The sequence below is a fragment of the Theropithecus gelada genome, chromosome 9, assembly GCF_003255815.1.
Source record: "Theropithecus gelada isolate Dixy chromosome 9, Tgel_1.0, whole genome shotgun sequence".
NCBI lineage: Eukaryota > Metazoa > Chordata > Mammalia > Primates > Cercopithecidae > Theropithecus > Theropithecus gelada.
The window spans coordinates 18408281-18433864 of NC_037677.1; the positions used below are offsets into that span (position 1 = coordinate 18408281).

Below are 25584 nucleotides of genomic sequence, written 5' to 3' on the forward strand. Positions count from 1 at the left end.
TGATTTTAGAGCTGACTACTGTAGATTTTTCTAGGTAATCAATCATGTCATCTACAAATGAAATATTTTAGTTTTATTTCCTTTTCAGATTTTGTTCATTACAAGTATTAAATAAAAATGGGGTTAGTGATGATGGGTGGACAAATTAGTAACAAAAATGGTGATTGTTTTGTTCCTGAATTTAAGTTTATTACCATTCATTCTACAGCTTTGGTTAGATGATACTATTCAGCTTGTTGATTTAATGAAGTATCATGTTCTTTGAAGCTCAACTCATCATTCACAGTTAGTTCATCACAAAATAACGTATTTGACCAAATAAAACTGGGAAAAGGTCTCCAACTCCTATAGGACCAACACTGTATTTATGTTGACTACATAAAATTATCCTAATACTGACAATTTGCATTAAAATAAGAAAAGTCTTTATTCTGTGAAAGTCCTCAGAGTCACATGTAAAATGGGAACTCAAGGTGCTATGTGGTCCCTGTAGTATCTCAAGTTAGCTTTGGAATATTACACTAGGTATTTAACAGATGATATTTAAGACACCAGGCTTCTTTCCAGTATACATTGTTTCAGGTATATCAAAAAGGTGTAATTTATGAAGGAAATTTCTTCTTATAGAAGAATTTCCGCTAATAAATGTGTAAGGGGTGGCAGATTTAAAAATTCATTCTCTTGCAAACCCTAATGACAGAATTGATTCAAAGAACAGTCAGTAACTTTTCCCACAGGAGAAAAGATTGGTAGAAAACTCTCAATAGAGAGATTGGGCTGGCACCACTGCCCAATTTTAGCATTCATAAAAGTATGACAAGCAGACATATGCTCCTTGATGTGATGCAGTATAAAGAAACAGTTCCATGTGTGAAGTATTCCTGCATGCCTTCCATCCTCAACACCTAAACCAAAGTCGAACCTGAAACTAATTAAGTCTTTCAAGCCAACTTTTAATTCACAGGAAATTCAGAGGCTACAGGAATAAGTTAGAAGCCAACAGAGAAATCCAGAATGGAGGATATTCTACAGGATAGTTTACCCAGTTTTGTCATTAACACATGAAAGGGAAAAGGGGAGGGAAGGAGGAAGGAGGGGATTTGGGAGTGAGTGAGGTAGACAAATGGTGGGAAAGAAAAGACCTTTTAATTATACAGCAGTCCTAACAAACAAATGCTATACAGATCTTGGTTGGATTCTGAAAGAACAATCTAAACGTAAAAATGACATTTTTCAGTCAAAAGCAGAGAAATCGAATACAGAGAGAATATGAGGTGGTTAGTAGTTAATTGTTAATTTTTTGTTGGATGTGATAAAGGTATTGTGGTTATATAAGAAAAATTCCTTCTTTTAAAGAATGCATATGAAAGAATGTAGGAGTGAAAAGACTTGAAGTCTGGGATCTACTTTAAAAATAGTCAAGGAAAAAGAAGACAGTAGATGAAGCAAGTGTGGCAAAATTTTGCTGATTGTTAACTCTAGGCCATGGGGTTTATTACACTAGTCTCTCTTAAGTGTATGTCTGAAATTTTTTACACTAAAGTTTTTTTTTTTTTTTTTTTTTAATTCAAGCCTTTGGAACATCATCTATTAAGCCAGATATATTCTAGTACAAGTAAAAATGGAATTACCTACCCTACTACATAACAAACATTCACAACCAATACAAAGCAAGGATGCAAAAGATATGACAGACTGCCCTGTGTGTGACTGGCACAGATTCACCCATGCTTTAAAAGATTCATCTTAAAATTAAATTTGACTTGCACATACTATTTCTGTGTGTTTGTAGAAAGAATACATATATATGTGTATATATATGTGTGTGTGTGTATATACATATATATGGGGGGGGAAGAATTTGCTAAGTTTCAGTCCAACAACACTTTAGGAAAGAGAGTATCAGAAAACGAAATAATTTGTACCCTCAAAACAAACAAACAAAAGAGATGACAGTTTATGGGGTACATTGAACCAATACAAAGAAGGTTATTTTATATTGATACCTTCCTACCTCCATTTCTCAACAAAAGCATGCTACCTTCTGATTTTATTAAAGCATATTACTTGGGTATGCATTCTCACAAATTATCTCATGATTCAAATGAGTCCTTCTGTAACTAACTGATACTCCCTTCTCTAAAAGAGACCAACTGGTCTCAGCTACATAATAGGAGTATAAACTGTTACAGCCTCACTGTGCTAAACATAAAATAACAGGGTATTTTATACTTAGTAGGTACTCAGGTATTTAAGTAAATGATAAGTATATGTATCAACAGAGATATTTGGATTTATACGCTCCTCTTAAAAATGTAAATGCATTTCTACTGGGTAAAGTACATGGTAGAAATACATTTGAACTAGAAAGACTTTCTTATACCCCTTATGTACCTACCACCTGCAGATCCACCACTGTTCTAGTGGTTATCATGTATCCCCTCTTATACAAAGTATGTTACAGAGTAAGATGGGATTGTCTATTTGTCACCTTATTTTCACAACAATTAGGTTATTTTCATTGGTCCTTGACTTTACTTTTACCGAGTTAATGATTACTTAATGATATGTAAGATTTTTTTCCCCAATACACCACAGTAAGCAAATCCTCCCAGGAAAAAAAAAAGTTTTTCTTTATGCTAATTGAATTTTCTTATAAACTTCAGTCTTCTTTCATATCATTGCATGTTAATATTTAATATTATATATTTAACATTATATAATTATATCCTTTTCCTAAAAATGTTTGCATTCAAACTCCTTGCAAATATTTTAACATTTAAAATACAGTAATTCAAAACAGAGGTATTCTTAAATCTTCTACTAAGCCTATAAAGGGCATCTAGTTTAGCTCTCATATTTTATCTGAAAAATTATTCTAATTATGACTATGTTAGCATCTAGTAGTTCAATAATCACAGCAACTAACTTCTGATGAGTATGTATGTATGCATGTATGAGTATATACATACACATTTTTTACTCAATGTTCACTTGATGCTAAACCTATCAGAGCACAGACCTCCACGACACTAATACACAACTGGATAATACAGTGGTGCTTCAATGAGCAGATCACAAATACTCCCCCGCCTTTTGAGGAGTAGTGATTCAGTGAGAACATCTGGTAAAGCAGACATGTGTATACATACATCCAATATATATGTATTATCCATACATCATATAATGTATATATTATATATATTTATATTATCTATTCATAATATATACATAGTATATATATGTATAATATATCTATCGTGCTTGTTTTAGTTCCTTTCCCTTAAAATGCTAGTCTGCTGTTTAATGAATTGGTAAATTATTCTGAGAACTCATGACACTATTTCAAGAACTAGAAATGCCCTCTAGTGTTGCCAACAGCAGAGTTTGTAATGACTGCTGTCATTATTCATTTATAAAAAGTTAATTCAAAGGTAAAAAAATTATTTAGTAAATGTTGAAACTTTATTTAAAAAAGGAATTTTAATCAACAAGAAAATGTCTGAAAATGAGGCACACTAAAGGAATTTCATGTTTCCCTTGTGAAGTTAAAAAACATTACACTTGACATTAATGAAAAGATCATAGAATGATGCAGAAACACTAGATAATTTATGTGGGACTATCTGAGAAGCCTTGAAATAGTACATGTAAAACTCAATTTGAAGGCATTATACAAAATAATTTTTAGAACAGAATTCTTTTACTCAGTAAATTTGGAAATTAAAACAACCCTAATGAATTCCTTTCATTTGAATTTGGAAAAGGAATATTGGATGGCCATGTGTGTATACACACGACATACATAATAAGGGTACTGAGATGCTAAGATGGCCTCATAATTTTTACAGGTTTGTATATCTAAGATAACTCTGTTTATTAGTGGCACAGCAGGAACTAGGTCTCGGATTTTGTGCTTTAAGTATTCTTTACATGGCTCTTGTCTCCCTAGGGCCTAAGTAGAATGATAGCGTAATTCTTTTAGGCTACCACGACACTATATTAATAGCTAGTGGTTTTCAATAGACAACTGTTGACTGGTTACATTATAACTAATTGTGGTCATGGGAAACCATACTTGTATTGAAATAATTTTCTCTCATTCAGCATCTTAAAATGAAAACAAAAATTTCTATATTGCAAAAAAAAAAAAAAAAAAAAAAAGGCACTAGGTTATAAAGTATCTCTAGATGGCATCTCTAGAAAGCCTTTAAGTGACTGCTAAAATTCAGCTACAGAGGTCCCAAAGCTTAGATGAGAATTTCACAGACTTTTTTTTTTGTTTAGCAGTAATAATAAAAGCTCTTTACATACCACCCTGAAATATATATTGTATGTATTTTAAGCACCATCTGCAATTATTTCAGTTGGCACAACTTTATGAATGAAGTAGGATATTTTCAAGATGAAGAAATTATCATTATTGTTATTATTAACTAAAACAACATTTGGAGCCCTTTCTATGCACTTTCCATATGCTACTCTTTTAGCATTTTTATATATCAAATAATATATTTTTTCACAAGATATATACTCTTATTATCCCCATTTTACAGGTAAGGAAACTGAAGCACAGTAGAGTTATGCAGCTTTCCTAAGATTGAAAAGCTGGTAAGTGTCAGAGTTAACACTCACACCCAACCAGTATGACTCTGGAGCCCAACTTCTTAACTACTACAACTTGGTAGTTTTAAATGTAAAACTGCTCCATATAATTGTCTTAAATGACATTTATAATGTATATAATATGCATGACAGGCATTATGTGCTTGTTCTGCTCGTATTCACATTTCTTGGTATCTCAGAAACTTGCAGATTTTTCCACAGCAGTTTCTCATTTTAAATAAGCTATACAAATAATAAGACTTTTTCAGTCTCTACTAACTGTAAAGAAGGTCAGTCTAATTTTTACATCAAAATGAACAATCTCATTTCATGAGGAATATGAATGGATTAAAATTAATATACTACAGATCAATTTCAAGATATCCTTAAGAAAGGACTGCTTTGTTTTTATAATATCATAAGCCACTATACTTTATTATAATTACTTGCTTAATGTCTATGTTCCCTGCAAGACCTATGGAATCACATCAGTCTTATATTTATGACTATGCCATGCCTAGTGCAATGACTGACATATAACAGGTTGTTGGTAAGAATGTGTTGAATGAATAAATGTGATTTGCTATTCTATCTGTTAAATTTACTAAAAATTTACTTAAAAAATAATGATCTCACTATAAATAGTAGCTCAATATTTTTAGTAATACCTATTTCACATAAAGTTTTACATATTAATAATTATCAATATCATGATTTTACAAGCTGTAACATAAATTTCCTTTAAATAATCCTTGTGACTTATATCAGCAGGAACTCCTTCTTTGTAACTTCTTTGTAACTTCTGCCAAATTTTTAAGAATGGATGTAGAAAGACACCCCATTTTATTTTCTACATTTAAGAGGTTCTTTCTCATATTGAACTAAAACATTATTTTCCTTTCCATATCTTTAAACAGTAACTTTTATTTAAAATTTTCTCATTCAAACTTCCAATTCATTTCTTCTAACACCATTGTAATTCACATCTCCTTTCTTCTGACAGTAGAAACTCCCAAATTCAAAACAAAAGGCATTATACTCCAACATACACAGCCAATCAGACATTGATTGTTTCCTATATTGAGAAGTTATATAGTTAAAAACTGACGACTATTGGTAGAATTTTGTTTTAGAAAGAAGTTATTTCAAATTCGTTTCAATAAAAGAAATGCTATGTATCATCCTCCATCTGCAATATTTACATAATTATGTGTTTTAAATATCTTTTTGGGGCTAAATACCAAATTCTTCACTGGGCATCGTAAGCCCATCAAAGTCACTTAAACAGAACCAAAAAGAGCTGTCAAAGAAAAATGAATATCACGTACATTCTGAGGCACGTTACCCAGGAAGGAGTATTTCTTCAAGACACTCTGGAAGGTATGGGAAGGACATCTTTCTCCTAGCACTGACAAGGGGGACTGCCTAGTTCTCTAAGTGGAGACCTTCAAATCAGAATACTTGAACTCAGGTTGGTGACTTTGAGTATATCCAGAAAAAAGCTAAATTTGTAAGTCACTGCAGAGATGAAGCGTAAACATTCAGATATCCAAATGCTCTTTGGATTTTATTTTCCAAAACGTAATCGACATGTATGCTTCTGCGTGTGTGTATATGAAAAACATAAATGTTACATTCCCTTCTTTAAAAAAGAGATAAAGTTGACTTGATTAAGGAAAAAAGTATACTACCTTTAAAAATGTCTGCATGTAACAATTTTAAGTTCAGTTGAGGAAATCAGTGTCCCTCTTCAGGGCATTCCTTCTTGAAATCCTATAAGAACTCTCCCATAAGTGAAATTCTCACATAAGCATGCTGCTTTGACAGGGCTTTGTTGTAAATTCTTAAGAAATCTAAGAAAATAGAATAGCAGCATAAAAATGTATTTCTCTATGGTTAGAATTTAGTCTTTCTAGTGCCTAGCTTAGCAGATATTAATAGAATTAACTTTAAAAGTTGAAAAGCAAGTTATCAATTCACTCTAATAAATAAATGTGTAGGTTCTATGCTTTATTTATACACTAACTTTATTGTTCCTACCCTTGTAGAAACTTATGCCATTTCACAGTATTGGTTCCAGCTGCGGTGTGTAATTATACCTACACTGTAATTACCATTGGCACCGGAAGTTCAGTAACAATTAGGGAATATCTGTTTTTAACCCCACCATTTTATTCTCAGCATCTACCTAAATGGATGACACATAGTAGACAGACTATACAAATATGAATTACTAGACAGATGGACTAAAATATGAATGTTGCCATCTCAAGTACTTAGTTCACTGTAAACATTGGAATGATTACATAATGACAGATGCTGTGCTGGGTGCTTGTCACAAGAGCTCTTCCTGATATGTTTGTTATTAAGCTCTAGAAAGCAGCTAAGAACATGGCCAGATTCAATTAACATAATTTTGACATCTCTAATTGGGCATGAAAAATTACTCCAACTATGTGAATCGCAAAAATCACACATTTGACAATAGAATGGTTAATAGAATTATAATATATTATTAATATGCTAATCTTCATCAGCCATCATCTTGTTATCACAAAACTACTATGTCCATGGACACGCTGGAATAATCTCAGATAGACAACAATCTTAAAGATTTCAAACTTGCTAAGATCCTACCTCCATTCTTGTCCAAAGTTAACGTGACTAATCATGGATCTGATTGGACACAGACGTCCAAAAAAAGGGATATGCAGGAATCAAATATATTCAGGAGAAAAATATAAATTTAAGGTCATTTGAAGCATATGAAAAAGTAACCAAATTTAGAAATTATTTTCTCAGTGGGAGTATGTGTAAGGCAGGAGAGAGATGCCTGATTTTATCACCAAAATTTGATTCTGTACCATATTATGAACAGCTACTCCACTTTGTTTTGGGTATACAGTATAAATGTCTAATCTTAAAAATTCAATAGTTTCCACCAAAGTATAGCAGCAATTACACACTTTTAAAGAATTACTGTTAAACTAAATGGATTTTGTCATATATTATACTTTTTTCTTTCCTATTTTACAATGAAAGTAAAAAACAAAACAGCATTCAACATACTACTGCAAAACTTGTCTACTTTAAGAAGCACTTATGAAACTGAACAGAAAAACTCAGTTTAGTATAAATTTTTTAAAAGTTAAACTTTAGTAAAGCAATATTTGTAATACACTATCTTAAATAACTACAATAAAACTACAAAAATTGAATTTTTAAACCACACATGAACTATATAATTGATTTTCCATACTTTTATACTATTTATAAACATTAAGTATGTAAAATCTCTTATCTATAAAACCATTCTTTGCATATATTTTATTAAAATATAAGTGACAGACATATAAAATTCAAACACTTGTCATTATGTCCTAGATTTTAAAAGTTCTAAAATTTTAATTCAAATATAATAAATTGGTAGGCTTTACACACAGACACACACACACACACACACAGAATTTAAATGAAAACTCTTACCATTGACTTCCTTTTGATAGTCACTCCAATAGTCTTTCTTGATAGTGCTTTCCTATATCAAGCAGACAGTAGCCAAATCACAAAATGACATTTGGATGATCATGTCTTCAGATGGGAGTTTTCGGCCAATTGCCAGTTGAGAATTTAAACTGAAAACTAAATTACCCAAACTTTATTAAGTTGTTCCCACACCCACCAACTGATAACAGCAATAATTCTAAACTGGAAAATAAAGTGAACATGATTTACCTCCTGTTCAAACAGTCCTAATATTATATTTGAGAAGACATGCTATATTAAAAGAATCCCATAAAATTCTAGTATCTTCTGAAAATGCTTTTAAGAAAATCTCAATCCCTCACCAAAAAGTTACCCCAATTATCCTATAACCCAAATTAATACATGATAAAGATGGTATTAGATGACATAATAAATTATGGAGTCACAAACCTAGGTTCTGTCAAGCACTGCCTTCACCTAAAGGCTAACTGTAATGTCTGGAAACACTCTGACAGTATCATCTATATTTATATTTATTAAATCATCAACTAATTGCAAAACTATATACTACAAGAAGTGTAACCCTGCCTGATCATGATACTTTTTGACAAAATTTATGGTTACCAACTTCTAATTATAGTACAAAAATGACTCAGCTCCTTTTCTGTTCCAATTTAGACTCTTTTTCTCTTGATTCTTACGGCTGCTCTTCATAGGGCCTGTCAATTATATATGATTTTCGACCATAGGCTTTATGATTATTGGGTTGTACAGTCTGTTTTGATCGTTCTTAAATATTAGACACATTAAATTATTCCCAAATGTTAAGATATATCTCAGTGCCCTAACATAATTTGTGCTCAGCTATAAGTTGGCTCATTTCAATAGTTATTATTGACAATTCAAGTCTTTAGCAAAAATACAATCAAATAAAGCTAAACTGAAAACACGAAGGAAAGAAAAACATGTCCTTATCTTCCTTAAAAATTGTTTCTGAATTTTAACTATAAAAGATCCAAAATTAAGTGTACATAACTAGACAGCTATGTAAGACTCAGTTGAGTTATAAACATTACACACACCTCAAATTCTCATATATTCTATGTGTAATCCTTCTCTCTCTCTCTCACATACATGTGCATGTGTACACATGCATGCGTATCTATCCAACCTATTCCTGATGTTTACCTATCAATAACCTGATACCAAGGCATAAGATAATATAAAGTGAATAATCGGCTTATGATTAAGAAAAATGGACTTCAGAAACAAAGCCTAGAGCTTAAACTGTTGTGTCTTTGAGTTAATAACACCGACCCCCAGTTAGATATACTAGAAACAGCATTAGTCTATTCACTCCAATAATTTAAATCCAAAATTCTCAATAGCAATAACATTTGTAAACTATTCAGAGACTAACAAAGTTCTTTCCTGGGTGCTATGAGATACAAAGGAAAGGAGCTTATAACCTAAAACATGATGGGGGAGAGTGAGTGGTACATAAAGACACAGAAATGGATAGATTTCCAAGAAAGAAGCAAGCACATTGGGGCAGTTTAATAGTTTGAATAGGTTTATCACATGTGGAACTGATCTGAGAAGACTTTATAACAAGAAGCATTTTTAAAGCAGAAAATATATAACTACGTTTTTCTTATTTAGCCTAATGAAACCCACAAAGCAAACTGTGATTAATACGGAATACAGCTATGGAAGTATTCATGTCCTCACTCTGGAAGAAGACCAAAGGTAAATTCCTTAGTCAAATGAAATTACAGAACATAGAGATATCTCCTCCATCAACCCCACACCCCCCAAAATCAGGCCTTCAGTATTGCAGAAACAATTCTAAATTGTTTATTTCAACTCTTCCCAATGATTCCAATCATAATGGCTGTAATTTAATTTTAAATCAGGAGACATAATGAAAAGTCACTATCAGATTACAAAATCATGAATTAAAAACCACAGAATGATCCTCTTGGTGTGAATAACATTGCTGATAACATATCTACACAAGAAAGCTGGTTTCATATTCCAGCAGATGATGATCATGAAGTGACTTGTGTTTTTATATAATCTTAACTATACTCTACTCATCCATTATAAGAGTTTTACAATTTGGTCAGGCATGGAGGCTTATGCCTATAATCCCAACAGTTTGTGAGATCAAAGTGGGGAAAACTGCTTGAAACCAGGAGTTCAGACAAGCCTTGGCAACAAAGCAAGACCCAGTCTCTACAAAAAAATTTTTAAAAACAGTCTTGGAATTTAACACCACACACAATTTTACAAATAAAGAAACAGGTCCAGTCACGTGACATTATTTACCCAAAGTCACACAACTAGCTGGCAGCAAAATTAAAACCTCTGAAGAACCACAGATGCTCCTTTTACTATAATCAAAGAAAGAAACGGTTATACCTTAGAAAGAGATATAATTTTATTAGGAAAATTTCAACTTTTTAACCTACATACTCAGTTTCAAACATTCAGCACGTTAGCTCCAGAAATTGCAAAAAGTCAATTCATAAAGTTAGGGAAAGAAAGTTGTATGATTAATTTAAATTTTATACTTCTCTTTTTATACTATTAGCTTTAAGACACACACTCAGTGTTATATCCAACTCTTCAGACTAAGAATATGAGTTTTAAAAATACGCAAAATTTTAATCAAAATTCTCTCTAAAAAAGATAATTCCCTAGAATGTTCCATGGCATCACATCTATTTTTCTTTCACATCCTGGCACCCTTTTTCACTGGATTGGGTAACAAAGTAAGCCTGCCACATGGATAGCAGTAGAAACAGTCTTATCTTGACTGCTTCAGGTGACATAACTCATCCCAACTTTATATAAATGAGCAGCAAGAGAAGTTCAGAAAATTTGTAAACAGGATATATAAAAAGAAATATCTGCAAATCATACATTTAACAAGGGGTTAATATCTAAAATATTTAAGTAACTCAAACAACTCAATGACAAAATAACAAATCGCCCAATTTTTAAAAATGAGCAAAGAACCTGAACAGACATTTCTCAGAAGACACATGAGTAGCCAACTGGTGCAAGAAAAAATGCTCAGCATCACTAATTACTAGAGAGTTACAAATTAAAACCACAATGCAATATTACTTTACACCTGTTACAGTAGCTTTTATTAAAAAGATGAAAGGTAAATGTTGGACAGGGTGTGGAGAAAAGATAACTCTTACAAGTACATTGTTGGTGGGAATGCAAATTAGTTCAGCCATTATGGAAAATAGTATGGAGATTTCCCCCAAAAAACTAAAAATAGAACTACTGTATGATCCAGTGATCCCAATTCTGGTTATATGTCCAAAGGAACTGGAGTCAATATGCCAAAGCGATATCTGCACTCCTATGTTCATTGTTGCATTATTTACAATAGCCAGGATATGGAAACACCTAGGTGTGTATCAATGGATGAAATCAAGAAAACGGGGTACATAAACACAACAGAATACTATTCAGCATTTAAAAAAGGGAAAATTCTGTCATTTGCAACAACATGGATGAATCTGGAGGATATTATGCTAAGTGAAATAAGTCAGGCAGAGAAAGACAAATACCATATGATCTCACTTATGTGTGGAATCTAATAAGGCTAAATTCATAGAATTCGGTAGAGAATAGAACAATGGTTACCAGAGGCTAGGGTAGGAGGGTGGTGGGGGAAGTTGATCAGGGGGTACAAAGTTTCAGATAGAGAGGAAGAATAAGTTTGAGATCTATTGCGTAGCAAGTTGACAAGAGTCAATAATAATGTATTAAGTATTTCAAAATAATAAAGTAAATTTCAAATGTCTCACTATAAAATATTACAGGTGAGGTGACAGATATGTTAATTAGCATAAGCACATCACATTGTATACATATATCAAAACATCACAGTGTACCCCATGAATGTATGCAATTATGATTGGTCAATCAAAAATATTAATTTTACAAGAAAAATAAACAGGAGATTAAAAAAAGAAATAGTTGAAACACTTTAGATTTAGTTGTAAAGATATGTCCTCCACTAACTCAATTTAGATTCCATTGTCTATTCAGAATCAGAACTTACAAGATGTTTCTAGTAAAGCACAACATGCTTGTTTGTTCAACTGGTTTCAAAAGTCAAAGCACTTACTAGGCAACACCTAAAATCATTCATCAAAACTATTTTGGACAGGCAGTGATGTTAAACAAATTACTTCCACCATACTACCACCACACTCACCTCTTTCACTACCTACTCCACTTCCCATAGTCTATGAACTAAAAGGGTATAAAATATTCTTATCATTTATTATTAAAAAGATAAATATTTTAGCATATAAAACCAAGAATTATGCTACTAAAACAGACAATATATGCTTAATGAGTTTTACTTGAATTGCATTAGATCACAAAGTAACATCTCAATACACACACAAATATTCAGAAAAAATTTAAAAAACAACACAACAAAAAATAATACAAATAAAAATCAATATAACAGCGATTTACATAGCATTTATATCAGTTATTATAAGTAAGCTAGAGATGATTTAATGTACACAAGAGGATGGGTGGGTGCAGTGGCTCACGCCTGTAATCCCAACACTTTGAGAGGCCAAGGTGGGAAGATCGCTTGAGCCCAGGAGTTTAAGACTAGCCTGGGCGACACAATGAAACTCTATCTGTACAAAAAAGTTCAAAAGTTAGCTGGGCATGGTGGTGCGTGCCTGTGGTCCCAGCTACTTGGGAGGCTGAAGTGGGAGGATTGAGCCCAGGAGGTCAAGGCTGCAGTGAGCCATGATTGTACCAGCGCACGCACTCAAGACCGCATGACAGAGCAAGACCATGTCTCAATAAATAAATAAATAAATAAAGTACATGAGAGGATATGCATAGGTTATATGCAAATACTATGGTACAGTATTTGGATTTTGGTATCTGAGGGTGTCCCGGCACCAACCACCTGAGGATACTGAGGGATGACTATATATATATATATAAAATATCATGTATTTTAGAAAGTGTAATTATTTAAAAAGTTTCCTCAATGTTCTAAGTTTTTGGGTGCATGCCTACTTTTTCACCAAGAATTGTGACAGGTTTTCTAAAAGCAAGAGCAAGTATCTATATTTAGGTCTAGTTGTTAAAGTATTCTATATAAAGTTGGCATATTGCTATTTCAACTTATATAAGAACCAGTTTACATTCATATTATTCACATTACTTAAAGCAATCCTTTAGAAAGTGAGTTTAAAAACTATCAACCAAAAAAATATGCCTCATCCTTTTCATGAATTCTTGACGTATTTATAAGAAAGTTGTTTTGGTGACAACTTACTTAATTTATATCTGCCTCAGTTTCTCCATTTGTATAATGAAGATAATAGCATATTACTACATAGGCTTGCTGTGAACATTAGGTTAATAGCTGCAAACTGCCTAGAAAAGTGCAGTAAGTACATCATAAGCCTTCAAAAGCACAGCTATTACAATTATCATCATCATCATCATCACTACCATTATCACTACTACCACCACCTTCATAAGCATCTCAACTGATTCTTAGTAAAAGTGTAGAGTCCTAGGCCACACTCCTAGAGATTCTAATTCAGTATCACACCAAAGTTCGAGAATATTGTGTTAAAGAGAAAGGGGAATAAATAGCCAAGACACTACATATACCAATATCATCTTATAAATATACTAACGGGAAGCAAAATACTTTAAAACAGAAAAAGCTTGTTTTAAAAGTCCAGTAACACCTTTACTTCCTCCTCCAAAATACACACAACTTATCCCCAAAGCCAGTGGTTGCTTTCCGATGACCCTACTACTCAAGAGTAGATAGGATACAGAAATAAGTAAGAGACCTGGGCTCAACAAAGAGTTGAAGAAGCTTATACACTTCATTACTTCTTGGATAGAGAATAGCTAGCAATTTCGCACAAAAAAATTTGTGAGTAGGTCAATTATCAAATATTTGAGCACTAACTGTATGTGGAACACTAAAGGGGACTGAACTATAAGACATTAAACTTTCCTGGAATCTCATTGGGAAAATAACCTCCCACTTTCTTCCAAGGATCACTGAAGTCTTGCTCCAGCTTATAAACTGGGAACTCAGAGAAGAGATTTTAGTTAGGGTCGTTAGGAAGGCTTCATAGAAGAAAAAGATCTTTGCTAGACCTCATAATGACTAAGATTTTTATAGATAGAAATTGCATTTCAGGTCAAAGAAAACAGTGTGAGCACAAAGCAGAAACTTGGAAGTACTACAGGTATTTCAGAACAGTACATTGAGTATTTGCCAACGCTGGAAAGGATGGTTTTATTCTCTGCTCAAAAATCTAATTAGTACTTCAGGAAGATTGTTTTAGCAATGGTGTGCATCATGGGGTATGTTATGATAGCGTAACCCTGGCTTTGAAAATGGACAGAGACAGGAATCTAAAGGATTATTTAAATTATGACCAGTCGTAGTGGCTCACGCCTTCTAATCCTAGTACTTTGAGAGGCTGAGGTGGGAGGATTACTTGAGTCCAGGAGTTTGAGAGGAGCCTGTGTGACACAGCAAGACCCTGTCTTTACAAAATTCAATACAACAAAAAGTAAAAAATAAATTAACTAATTGGCAGTGAGGACAAATTAGGTAGCAAAGACGACTTAAGTATTATGTCTGTTTTTTTCTGGAACGTCCCAGTCTGTCCTGGTATATTCAAGATGAAGGAGATGGTAGACAGTGACAGCTATAAAAAGTAAACTCAGGGCTAGTCAGAGAGAGTTTAGATTAGGGGGAAAGGACCAACCTGTGGTAGTGGTAGCAAAGGCAGAGAGCAGTTTGATCAAAGACTTGGAAGTGGGAAAGTGCAAACATTATCCTCAGGTTGATTAGCTCTGATTTGCTAGAGCCAGCAGCTTGCAACTGCCTTTTCTTTCCAATGCATCAAAATGCCCTAAAAGTGTTACTGAGGAAGAAAGTAGAGGCAAAACAGTTTAATGCATAGAATGCCTATAAATGATGGTAATCTGGAGTTTAAATTAAATATTAAATTATGTTTCCTATATTCAGTAGAGCATACAAATGTATTTCAGTACAGCTGATAATGTAAAATGTTCACAAATTTGGCCTGGCCAACAAAAATCAACAATAAAGCTTAGGTATATTCAATCTCACCCCCACTTTTCAAAAATTTTTAACAGGCAATTTTTGTGGAATTCATTATATTACAAATATGGATCTTCTCAATCAAGTGATTCATATGACTGTTAAACAGTTCCTTAAAGATAGAGGCCATGCTTTTCTTCTTTTTTCCCTCTGGTACTACCAAAACTCAATGGTATAAGGTATGGATTTAGTATACTTACTAAACGAAAAATATCCTATAATCTGACCTGTGAATGCATTAAATAAAAGGTATGAACAGTTATAAAATTCCATAATAACAGACACGCAATTTATTAGAGCATCCATGCTGTACTGTTTCAGGTTACTGCAGCTCACTCTAATGCCACTACTGTGGCACTAGTAAATGCAAAATGGCCCTCAGAACTCTGTGAAATTTTACTTTAAGTGTATACATGGTTTCTAGGTATTTACCGTTGCATTAAAAAAATAACTCACTAATTTACGTACTCTCTGAGGATATTAATAAAATATTTCAACATGATTAGACCTGGATCAAAAACCTGTATTTTTTTGCATCTAATTTTATACTTTCAGTCTCCAAAATATTTCAGCACATTTTATTCATCTGATCCACCAAATTAACCATAATATCTTGTCACATACTATTCATTTCCGAATAATTAAAGAGAGCTTAACAGCTATCATATTTTAGGGATACTGACGCTTTAAACTTTATAGCATCATAATAAAATAGGCAAATACCATTTCCAAAGTAGTGCGTCATTTACCTTAAAGTATAAGGAAAGGAATAGCATTTGTTAAAATACCTCCTAAACTAGATCTATTATATTTAATCCTTACAACCCTGAGAGATAGTATATACAAACCCATTTTACAGCTGTGAACTTGCTTAAGGTCCCACAGCTATTAAATTATACTGTTTTAGTTCCCTTCATGTTTGTCTAGCTCCAAGTCTAAGTTCATCCTTCTTACAATAACTACCTGGAACATTGCCAAGTACCATGTTAAAAAGAGGCTAGGGTATAAAGGGACAGGGGGAGGGGCACAGGGCAGGACTTAGTGAAGTAAAAGCAAACATTGTAAAGTCCAAGTACTTTACTCATTGAAGTGCTCTTCAAACCTATCATGAACATTCTTTCTCTTACTTTATTCACAGACACCCTTCTCTGCACACTAGTAGCTATAAGAATTAATATCAAGCTTTGAAAAAACAGACACTTTATAAAAATGCAAAGCAACAATAGCTACTGAGAATTGTTTTTGAAAGGACAAACGGCCCTATGACATACTTCAGTAGCCCTGAGGTAGTGTCCTGCTGAAGACACTGTCTTAAGAAAGTTTCATCAACAATCCAGAGTCACTATGATATTTTATAATAAGAAGGGTTGAGATTAACTATTCTAGCAATCAAAGAAGATAGGTGTTTGTTATCTGGAAATTTTACTAACTGAATGTACAATGATGCTATGAATAAAGATGAAAAAAATTTGATTTTTCTAGAAAACTTCAGGAAGTATCTATGGTATCACTTTGTACTTTCAAACAGAATAGAGTGTACAAATGATAAACATAGTTAATAACATCAGTTAATAGTAAACATAATTAAAAGCATTATAAACATAGAGAAAAAATATTTAAAATTCCAAAAGGTAAAAAGTTCTTAGTTTTAACAACAGAAAAACTATGGTTCCTGTGTTAACAGAAGCTGGCACTAAACATACCCCTTTCAAAGTCAGAACAGTATTTCAGAATGGAATTTTAGAGCCTATAGCACTTTATAAATGAAGGTGGAATTTCTGTTACTCCAATGTACTCCTTTCTTCTTTCCCTCTCTCTCCCTGCCCTTACCTCTATTATTATAACACATACGACTTCTCATTTTACTTTAAGAAAAATGCTATCTCATCTAGTATTAAAAGGTGAAACAACTTTGCATTTTAAATTAACATGGGGTCTTTAGGAGTTTTGAGGATTTCAATACCAAAATGCACACAGGTTGGATCTTTAAAAACTGTTACAGTAGAAGTGCCAAAACAGACATTTTGAACAAGGTTTCACAATAATTAGCACTGCAGTAGGTAATTTAACATGTGTGACCTTTTGTACAGTAACAATTCTAAAACATAACAGCCAAGAGCACAGTCATTTATTTGTTTGTTTCCTTGATTTAGGGCAAAATGACACAAGACGACCAGTTCCACACAAAGAATTAACACAGTACTGTGCTAATATAAGTAAATAAAGTTTAGTTCAAAGAGAAACAAATAATAAAAAGTCAAAGAGAGAACTGAGCTGGCAACTGAGAAGCATAAACCATTTTGGCCTAGATTTGTTTGTAATGACTATGTGACCCAGATACTAAAATATTTGGCTAACATTCAGAAATCTAGCAACTGAAAGAAATAAGATATATGGTTGGCTGGTTAAATATTTTAGCCAAAATAACAGATTCTTAAAATCATGTATTATTATAGTATTTTCTACACAGAAAAATTTTAAACTTTAAAAATAAGTATTTCTTTTTTGCTTTGTAAATTATCCCATAAATTATACTTCACCTTTACAATCAGACAATAAGGATGACACTATTTACTACAGAGGTTATGATACAAAACACCTTTGGAGAGAAGAGCTGAAAGAAAATATACTTTTTAAAAGTAATTTATTTAAGAAATTGTATTTTCCTAAACTAGCTTGGTTCCATTTATGGTCCACATAGTTTACTGTACAGATAGGTGTCTGTTAAATGAGAAGAGAATTTTTGGAAAAAAAAAATTATTCAACTCCAAAGCTACACAAGCTCTGCTAATGAGAGTGCTTGAAACACAGGAGACAGAGAGTAGATTGACCGGGACTTGACTTCATACTTACAGGCTTGATAGGGGAAGGTGGTGTTTCATGTAGGTAAAAGACATAATACACAATCCTTAATGCACCCATGGTGGACCAAGCTGAGTGCCTATCCAACGCTTCCTTCTTCCTAATGATCCATGATTGGATTTCTATATCCACATCTCTCCCAGTAGTCAATGTGCCTCAGAGTAAGCTGACTGTCCTGAGCTGCAAGGGTAGACCATTAATCTAATCCATTATGGTAAGCTCATCCCTTTTGCCAATGATTAGTTTAGGCATATTTAGAATTAAGCTAATTTAGGATAATAAGGAGCAAGTTAGGGGCAGGAGTGCATGAGGACTTCTCAGGGAAAAGAACATATATTACTCATGAGAATGCCAAGAGAAGTGTATTCTTCTCTCTTTGGATCTGAAGGAGGAAACACAATCCTGATTACAGCCAGCAGCCATTTGGCAACTACAGTGCTGGGATAAAGGAAATACTATGGATAAAGCATAGAGTAGATGACAAACTGAGTCCTTGAAAAAATCACTGAGCCATTGGCATAACTAATCCTAATATATGCACTTTCTTATGTGAGCCAACCAATATTCTTTTTATTTAAGCCAAATTAGACTAATTTGGAAACTAATTAGCTATTAGGAAACTAACAATTGCCAAGTTCTATTTTAATTACTTTTAGAAAACCTTAGAATTTTACCTATTCCTAGCTTTAAAAAAAAAAAACCATACGCTACCTTTTGTATATTTTCCTAATTTCCTACAGTGATTGTGTACTACTTGTGCTATTGGGAGCGGAGTTATTCAATCTTAGTGTACCAATATGACCTCTTCTTGATCATCAGTATAAAAAATTATGCTTTTAGTCTAGTAATGCTTTCAGGGGCCCATGATGTACTCAGATTGCTATGTTCTTACAGAATGATTTTGCTCCAATATCAACTGTCTCTTGTTCCTGCTGTACTCTGCTCACAACAGTTTCAGAGAACCACCACACTCTCAATTCATTGGCTCTCCATGCCCTGTGCATTCTCATCCTCCTCTGAGTTCCCAGTTAAACACATGCAGATGGCTGAAGTTCCTAGAAGTATGCTCTGAAGCATAGGAAAATTATTCTCAGGACAGTGAATTTCTTTTTGAACTTAGTTTAAACTAAAAATATAACCTAGATAACTGGTTTTGTACTTCTTTTAAAAAGTATCTCAATTATTCCTTCCCTTCCTCCCTTCTTTTGGCATTCACTTTACCTAGAAATACTTTTGACCTCTTACTTTTAAATAAATATTGAAGATTTCTATAAGGTCAAGGCTATAAAAGAGAGGCCTATTGGCCAAACATATTCTACAGGTCGATTTTGCCCTGTAGAGTTATTGTTACAGAGTATCTTAAAAACACCTGAATTAGTTACCAACTAATTTACATAAAAATCTGTATTTTAGGATCCTTTGGAAAAACTGAAATACTGGGTAACAATCAGCCTGAATACTCCCATGATCACCATCCAATGGAGCAGAATATTAGCTGTCCCTTTACCCAGTTAGATGAGCACAGATTCTCCAGTCTCATTATTATTTCCCTAAATGGCCTAATTCTTTATAGTTAAGGCCCTTATAGGTACTTGACTGTGGTATCCCTGATACAACAGGCTAATAACAGCCATAGGCACATGAAAGAAATAAGATTGGTTAAGAAAGTACAGAAGTTCATAAGGAATTTTGTAAAGTCTGTTTCCAAAATGTTTCCTCTGGCATCTTTTAATTTAACCAGCAGTCTATTTCTAGAGCCAATGATCCAGCAATAAATTCTTTGAATAATCATGAAAAAGTAAAGCTATTTGAAACAAAAGGATTAAATTCTTCATGTAAGTTTCAATCAATCAACCAACAGGAAAATCCCAAAAAGTCACCTTCCAAATCTGATATTCATCAACAAGTGGTGTAAACAAGATGACCTGCACTACATATATATACACATTATATGTGTACAGAATTACTTATGTTTTATGTATAAACTAGGAAGTCAATTTGTCTTTTAAAACTAAGTTCTCCCTATACTCCCTATATTATTTAATGAAGTCAAACAAACAATAACAAGAATTAGCATAATTCAAAAATTATTTTTTAAAGAATGATGTTTTCTAAATTCTATTTATAATATAATCACTTCATCCTAACATTAAGTACAAGTTACTGAAAGTATTTTAGAGATAATCTTACAATCAAATTCTATAGGTAGAACAATAACAATACTATAATAGTTTTATATTTCTGTCAAATACAAGGCTTTGTCCACATCCCAAATTTCAAATCTATTCCTTTCTCTCCAAATCAACTGCTGTAACCGTCATCTCCAACCTGGCCTACAGAAATAGCATCTAACAACATTGCATCTATATATACTGTAGTCAGACTCATGATTTTCAAATGAAAAATTTAATCATGGTATATACCCCAATGCTTAAAACCTTTCCATGGCTTCCCAATATCCCTTAGGATATAGGTCAAAAAATCCTGAAGAACGCATAATCTCTTTCCTACATTCTTCTTTACATTTACTTATCCTTCTTTTCAATGCTCACACTGGAATCCTTTTAGTTATTCCTTTTACTTTTGTAGATGCTATTTCTGTTGCCTGCAATGTTCCATCCTAACCTTTCTCCTAATTCCTAGGCTTAAGCTAACTCATGCTGATTCTTCCAATCTCAGCCCAAAAGTTATTTCTCATGTCCTACCCTCAGTTGACATTCAACACTCCTCTACGATCCCAGAGCAGGTTAAGTCGGCCTGTTATATTCTTTCCTATTATCTTATGATTTCTCCCTTAATGTTCATCTTAGTTGTAATTATTTGTTTAGTTTTAGTATTTTCCAAAGCTGCTGGTTTTGTGAGGACACGGAAAGGTATCTGTCTTGTTTATTGTCTTACACTATCATTTAACACAATAACTGGCAATAATAGCATTTAATAAATATTTGTTGAATAAATTAGTCTCATTAAATTGAATTTAACCCACAGATAAATGAATTACTGTTGAAAACGCAGCAGAGTAGACAGCACAAATATCTGGAAGTCCTGAACACCTGGTTCATAATTCCAGGTGGACTACTTGCTGTGTGACTTGAGGTCTCAAACAACCAGATTCTTTACCTTAATAAGAATATTATCCAATGCCTCCTCTGTTTTCCTTAAACAGCTGCTGTGAGAAAAAAAGGAATAATTCACTTTCTCAACTCTTAAAGCACATTTTTTCACATTAACAATTTTCAAATCAATAGGAGTCTTACCGAAGATATCAAAAGAACTTTTAATGACAACAAAAGAGACATTACACAAAATACTATAATGCTTTGTATTATATCCATGTGTATTATTGTATCTCTGTGTGAACTTAGACATGACCAAGAATTTACCTTCGGTCACTTATCAGCATCAATAGAACTATGCACAGCTAAATTTTAACTGCATTTTAAATCTGTAAATTACCTCTTAAAATGTCTTTTTAAAGATCAGTATAATGCAGCATTGAAACAAAAAGTTATTATATATGCAGAACTTCCTGTGACATGTGGCTGAATTATATTTAATGAAGGTTTCACAAGTGATAATTCTGAGCAGATACCAAATATCTGGCTGTTAAAGTCTTCTGGATGACTTTCAAGAGAAAAAAAGTAAAAAAAAAATTTTTAATTAAATAGGAAATGGAAACCTCGCCAAAGTAATTCCTGGACATGGCTCAGAACGACATTATCAATCCTAAAAGTGTTAAAGATCAGGAAAAGCAGCATTTGCTACAGTTACTATGGCCCAAAGGAATTCATAATAATCCTTAGATAAATGCTCCTCCTCCCCCATGAAAAGTGTTCTATTTTTCCAAAAAGAGACATTAAAAAGTTGTTATTAAATCAAAGAATGTGCCTTACAATCGATGAGCTCTTAGAATCGAGAAAATATAGTAATATGTATGAACATATTCTTTAAATTAACTGCTATACAAGTAGGTAATTTTAAAGGTGCCCACTTAGTGCTATGCACAAAAAAAAGTGCTTTATATAAAACGTAAAAGCTTCTCCCAAAGTCACTTATAGTCAGTGTTTGAAAATGAAAAGATGGAATGGGATTCCAATATCATTGTTTCAGAAGAAATAAAATGTTCCCCCTAACTCTGAATACACACTTGACAAAACTAAATCCACTTATTTTGCTCTGTTCCCACTTTAGGCACTGCCCACATAATTCATAACACTGCCATTTGTTAAATTCTTTAAAATATTCTCCTGAGAAACTTATTCTAATATCTAATCAGTAGCATCCAAAAGTTCTTCTTTATGTCTATCCCCATTCTTTCAATTGTTATATTTAACGTAATATTTTACTTGATTTTGTATTTTGCTGATACTGTTTTAAGCAATATTCACCTCAGTCTTATCTTCAAGAACAAATCAGGACATGTGCTTTCAGTTCATTTTCTGTAAGTAGTAGTACTGGTTTTCTACGACTCCTTCACCTGGTGACCAAAACTATGTATTGCCAAAATGACAGGTTGGTGGTGCTGGTGACTACTGAGACTAAAACCAACAAAGCTGACTCATAATCAAACCTTTGACTGCGACTATTTAATACCTGTTTTAAAATATTTTATCTCTATTCCTTCTTTAGAAATGATCATTGGAAAATTATCTCTTTAGACTTCTTTCTCTGATTCAGTATCTCAATCTCTCTGGCTAGGGACTTGTCAATTAGATATTAAACACATTCTGGAATTGATCTAAAAAGATGGCTTAGGAAAGTTGTAAGATTTTTATGCAAAATAGAAGGTAGAATAGAATGTAGAACTACGGCAAATAGCCACTTGTTTATCTCTACCAATTAGTAGCTCATTACATTGTGAATAGCCTATATACAGTGGTTTATAAGAATTCTAGCATTAGATGCTTGTATTAGAAGATCTACAAATTATGCTAATGTTATAAACTTTATTCAGATTGGATCTATAAATTATGCTAATGTTATAAACTTTATTCAGATTGGAACTACTGAACTATCTTGGTAAGACAAAGACTTTAGATAAATTATGATTTATAATTTATCTTTAAAACATACCTTTAAGTACTATAATCACAAATATAAAAATCAATCAAACATGAGGGACATGGGAAAAGAAACAAGATGGGAGTAATGGAATTTCCAGCACTATGTTGTGTACTTCCAAATTATCTCACTTAACTGTCAATGCTGTGAGGTTGATACTACTAGTGTCATACAGATGAGAAGACAGTGGCTGATGGCCCTTAAGTGACCCTAGTGTATGTAAATCCAGTGCTCAAATCCATGTGGGCCTGACTATACCAGTTTCTGAAATGTGGTAATGGCAAATACCCATGCTCAGCAAAAACTGCACTTCCTTGCGGTAGTTTGCATTTCCATAGATGGCTGCAACAATATATCCCATCCTATTTGCTCTTCTACAGTGTAATCTTGCTACTCCATCTTTAACAAATGAAGCCTATTTCTCTTCCTGTTTATCTAGGCTGGCCCTGTGACTTGTTTTGATCAACAGAATGGGCAGAAGTAATGCTAAGTAACTTCTAAACATGGCCCTTTAAAAGGCTACAGCTTCTTTGCCTTTGGAACATTTCTTTTTGGAATCCAGCTACCATGTTGTAAGGAAGCCCAACTAACTTCACAGAGAGGCACACTTAAGGAGAGCTGAGGCACCCAGGCCACCCCCAACTGTGCTCCAAGCCAGCAGCCTGCATCCACTGCTAGCCATGTAAGTGAGGCCACTGCAGACTGCCCTCTTTCCTAGCACCCCAGCCAAGACCACGCAAAGCAGAAGACTCACTCAGTCAACTCTCAAAATTATGAGAAATAATGAATTACTGATGTTTTAAGCCATTAAACATTGGGGTGGCTTGTCATGCAGCAACTGGTAAAGTGAAACACTCACCATCCTCCTTAGAAATGTATTTCAAAAATGCCACTGTTGGCACTAAAAGGGCTAATAAGAACCCAAATTTTTGTTTTTTGTGACTACTGAAATAGAATTATGAAAAATCATCACTGGCCATCAAAGAAATGCAAATCAAACCCACAATGAGATACCATCTCACACCAGTTAGAATGGCAATCATTAAAAAATCAGGAAACAACAGGTGCTGGAGAGGATGTGGAGAAATAGGAACACTTTTACACTGTTGGTGGGACTGTAAACTAGTTCAACCATTGTAGAAGACAGTGTGGTCATTCCTCAAGGATTTAGAACTAGAAATACCATTTGACCCAGCCATCCCATTACTGGGTATATACCCAAAGGATTATAAATCATGCTGCTATAAAGGCATATGCACACGTATGTTTATTGCGGCACTATTCACAATAGCAAAGACTTGGAATCAACCCAAATGTCCATCAGTGACAGACTGGATTAAGAAAATGTGGCTTGAGCCACCGCCCAGCACTTTGGGAGGCCGAGACGGGCGGATCACGAGGTCAGGAGATCGAGACCATCCTGGCTAACATGGTGAAACCCCGTCTCTACTAAAAATACAAAAAACTAGCCGGGCGTGGTGGCGGGCGCCTGTAGTCCCAGCTACTCGGAGGCTGAGGCAGGAGAATGGCGTGAACCTGGGAGGCGGAGCTTGCAGTGAGCCGAGATCGCGCCACTGCACTCCAGCCTGGGTGACACAGCGCGAGACTCCGTCTCAAAAAAAAAAAAAAAAAAAAAAGAAAATGTGGCACATATACACCATGGAATACTATGCAGCCATAAAAAAGGATGAATTTGTGTCCTTCATAGGGACATGGATGCAGCTGGAAACCATCATTCTCAGCAAATTATCACAAGAACAGAAAACCAAACACTGCATGTGAACAATGAGATCACTTGGACACAGGAAGGGGAACATCACACACCAGGGTCTATTGTGGGGAGGGGACACGGGGGAGGGATAGCATTAGGAGATATACCTAATGTAAATGACGAGTTAATGGGTACAGCACACCAATATGGCACATGTATACATATGTAACAAGCCTGCATGTTGTGCACATGTACCCTAGAACTTAAAGTATAATAATAAAAAATGAATTAAAAAAATTTAAAAAAAGAATTATGAAAAATCATAAAGCTTAAATTTGAATAATTCCTAATAGTTACACTCATTTTACATCAAAAATGGTTCAGCACTTAAAATCACAATGTTTCATAAAATCACAATGACTATGGATAAAGTTAATACTGACTGAAACACTAAATCTTATGAAAATAAGGGCAACACTTGAAGTTTGAAAAACGCAAATAGGTAACAGAATAAAGTCTGATTATATCAAAATAAAGCGCATATATTAGATTTGTATCCTATGTATTACAGATTATATGCTTTACATGTATTATATAGAATATGTATTATGCTTATGGACTAAAGAATTAGTATACAGTAAAACACACCACACTGAATTTTACTAAACATAATGTTTTGTCTTATTTA

General features: G+C 33.5%; 1 protein-coding gene across 40 annotated transcripts in view; it reads right to left on the reverse strand.

The window, feature by feature from the left end:
• ZEB1 (zinc finger E-box binding homeobox 1) overlaps positions 1-25584 on the reverse strand; it is a 189670-nt gene that overhangs the window by 128705 nt on the left and 35381 nt on the right. For 6 of the 40 annotated variants that reach the window (XM_025396157.1, XM_025396156.1, XM_025396170.1 and 3 more), the window contains exon 2: positions 8092-8247. The exons of 27 other annotated variants lie outside the window; for them this stretch is intronic. The gene's annotated coding sequence lies outside the window, so the exon portion shown is untranslated. Of the gene's footprint in view, positions 1-6296; positions 6459-8091; positions 8248-21244; positions 21294-25584 lie in introns of all 40 variants that reach the window. 7 more of the 40 variants (XM_025396175.1, XM_025396165.1, XM_025396173.1 and 4 more) reach the window with 5 other exon arrangements.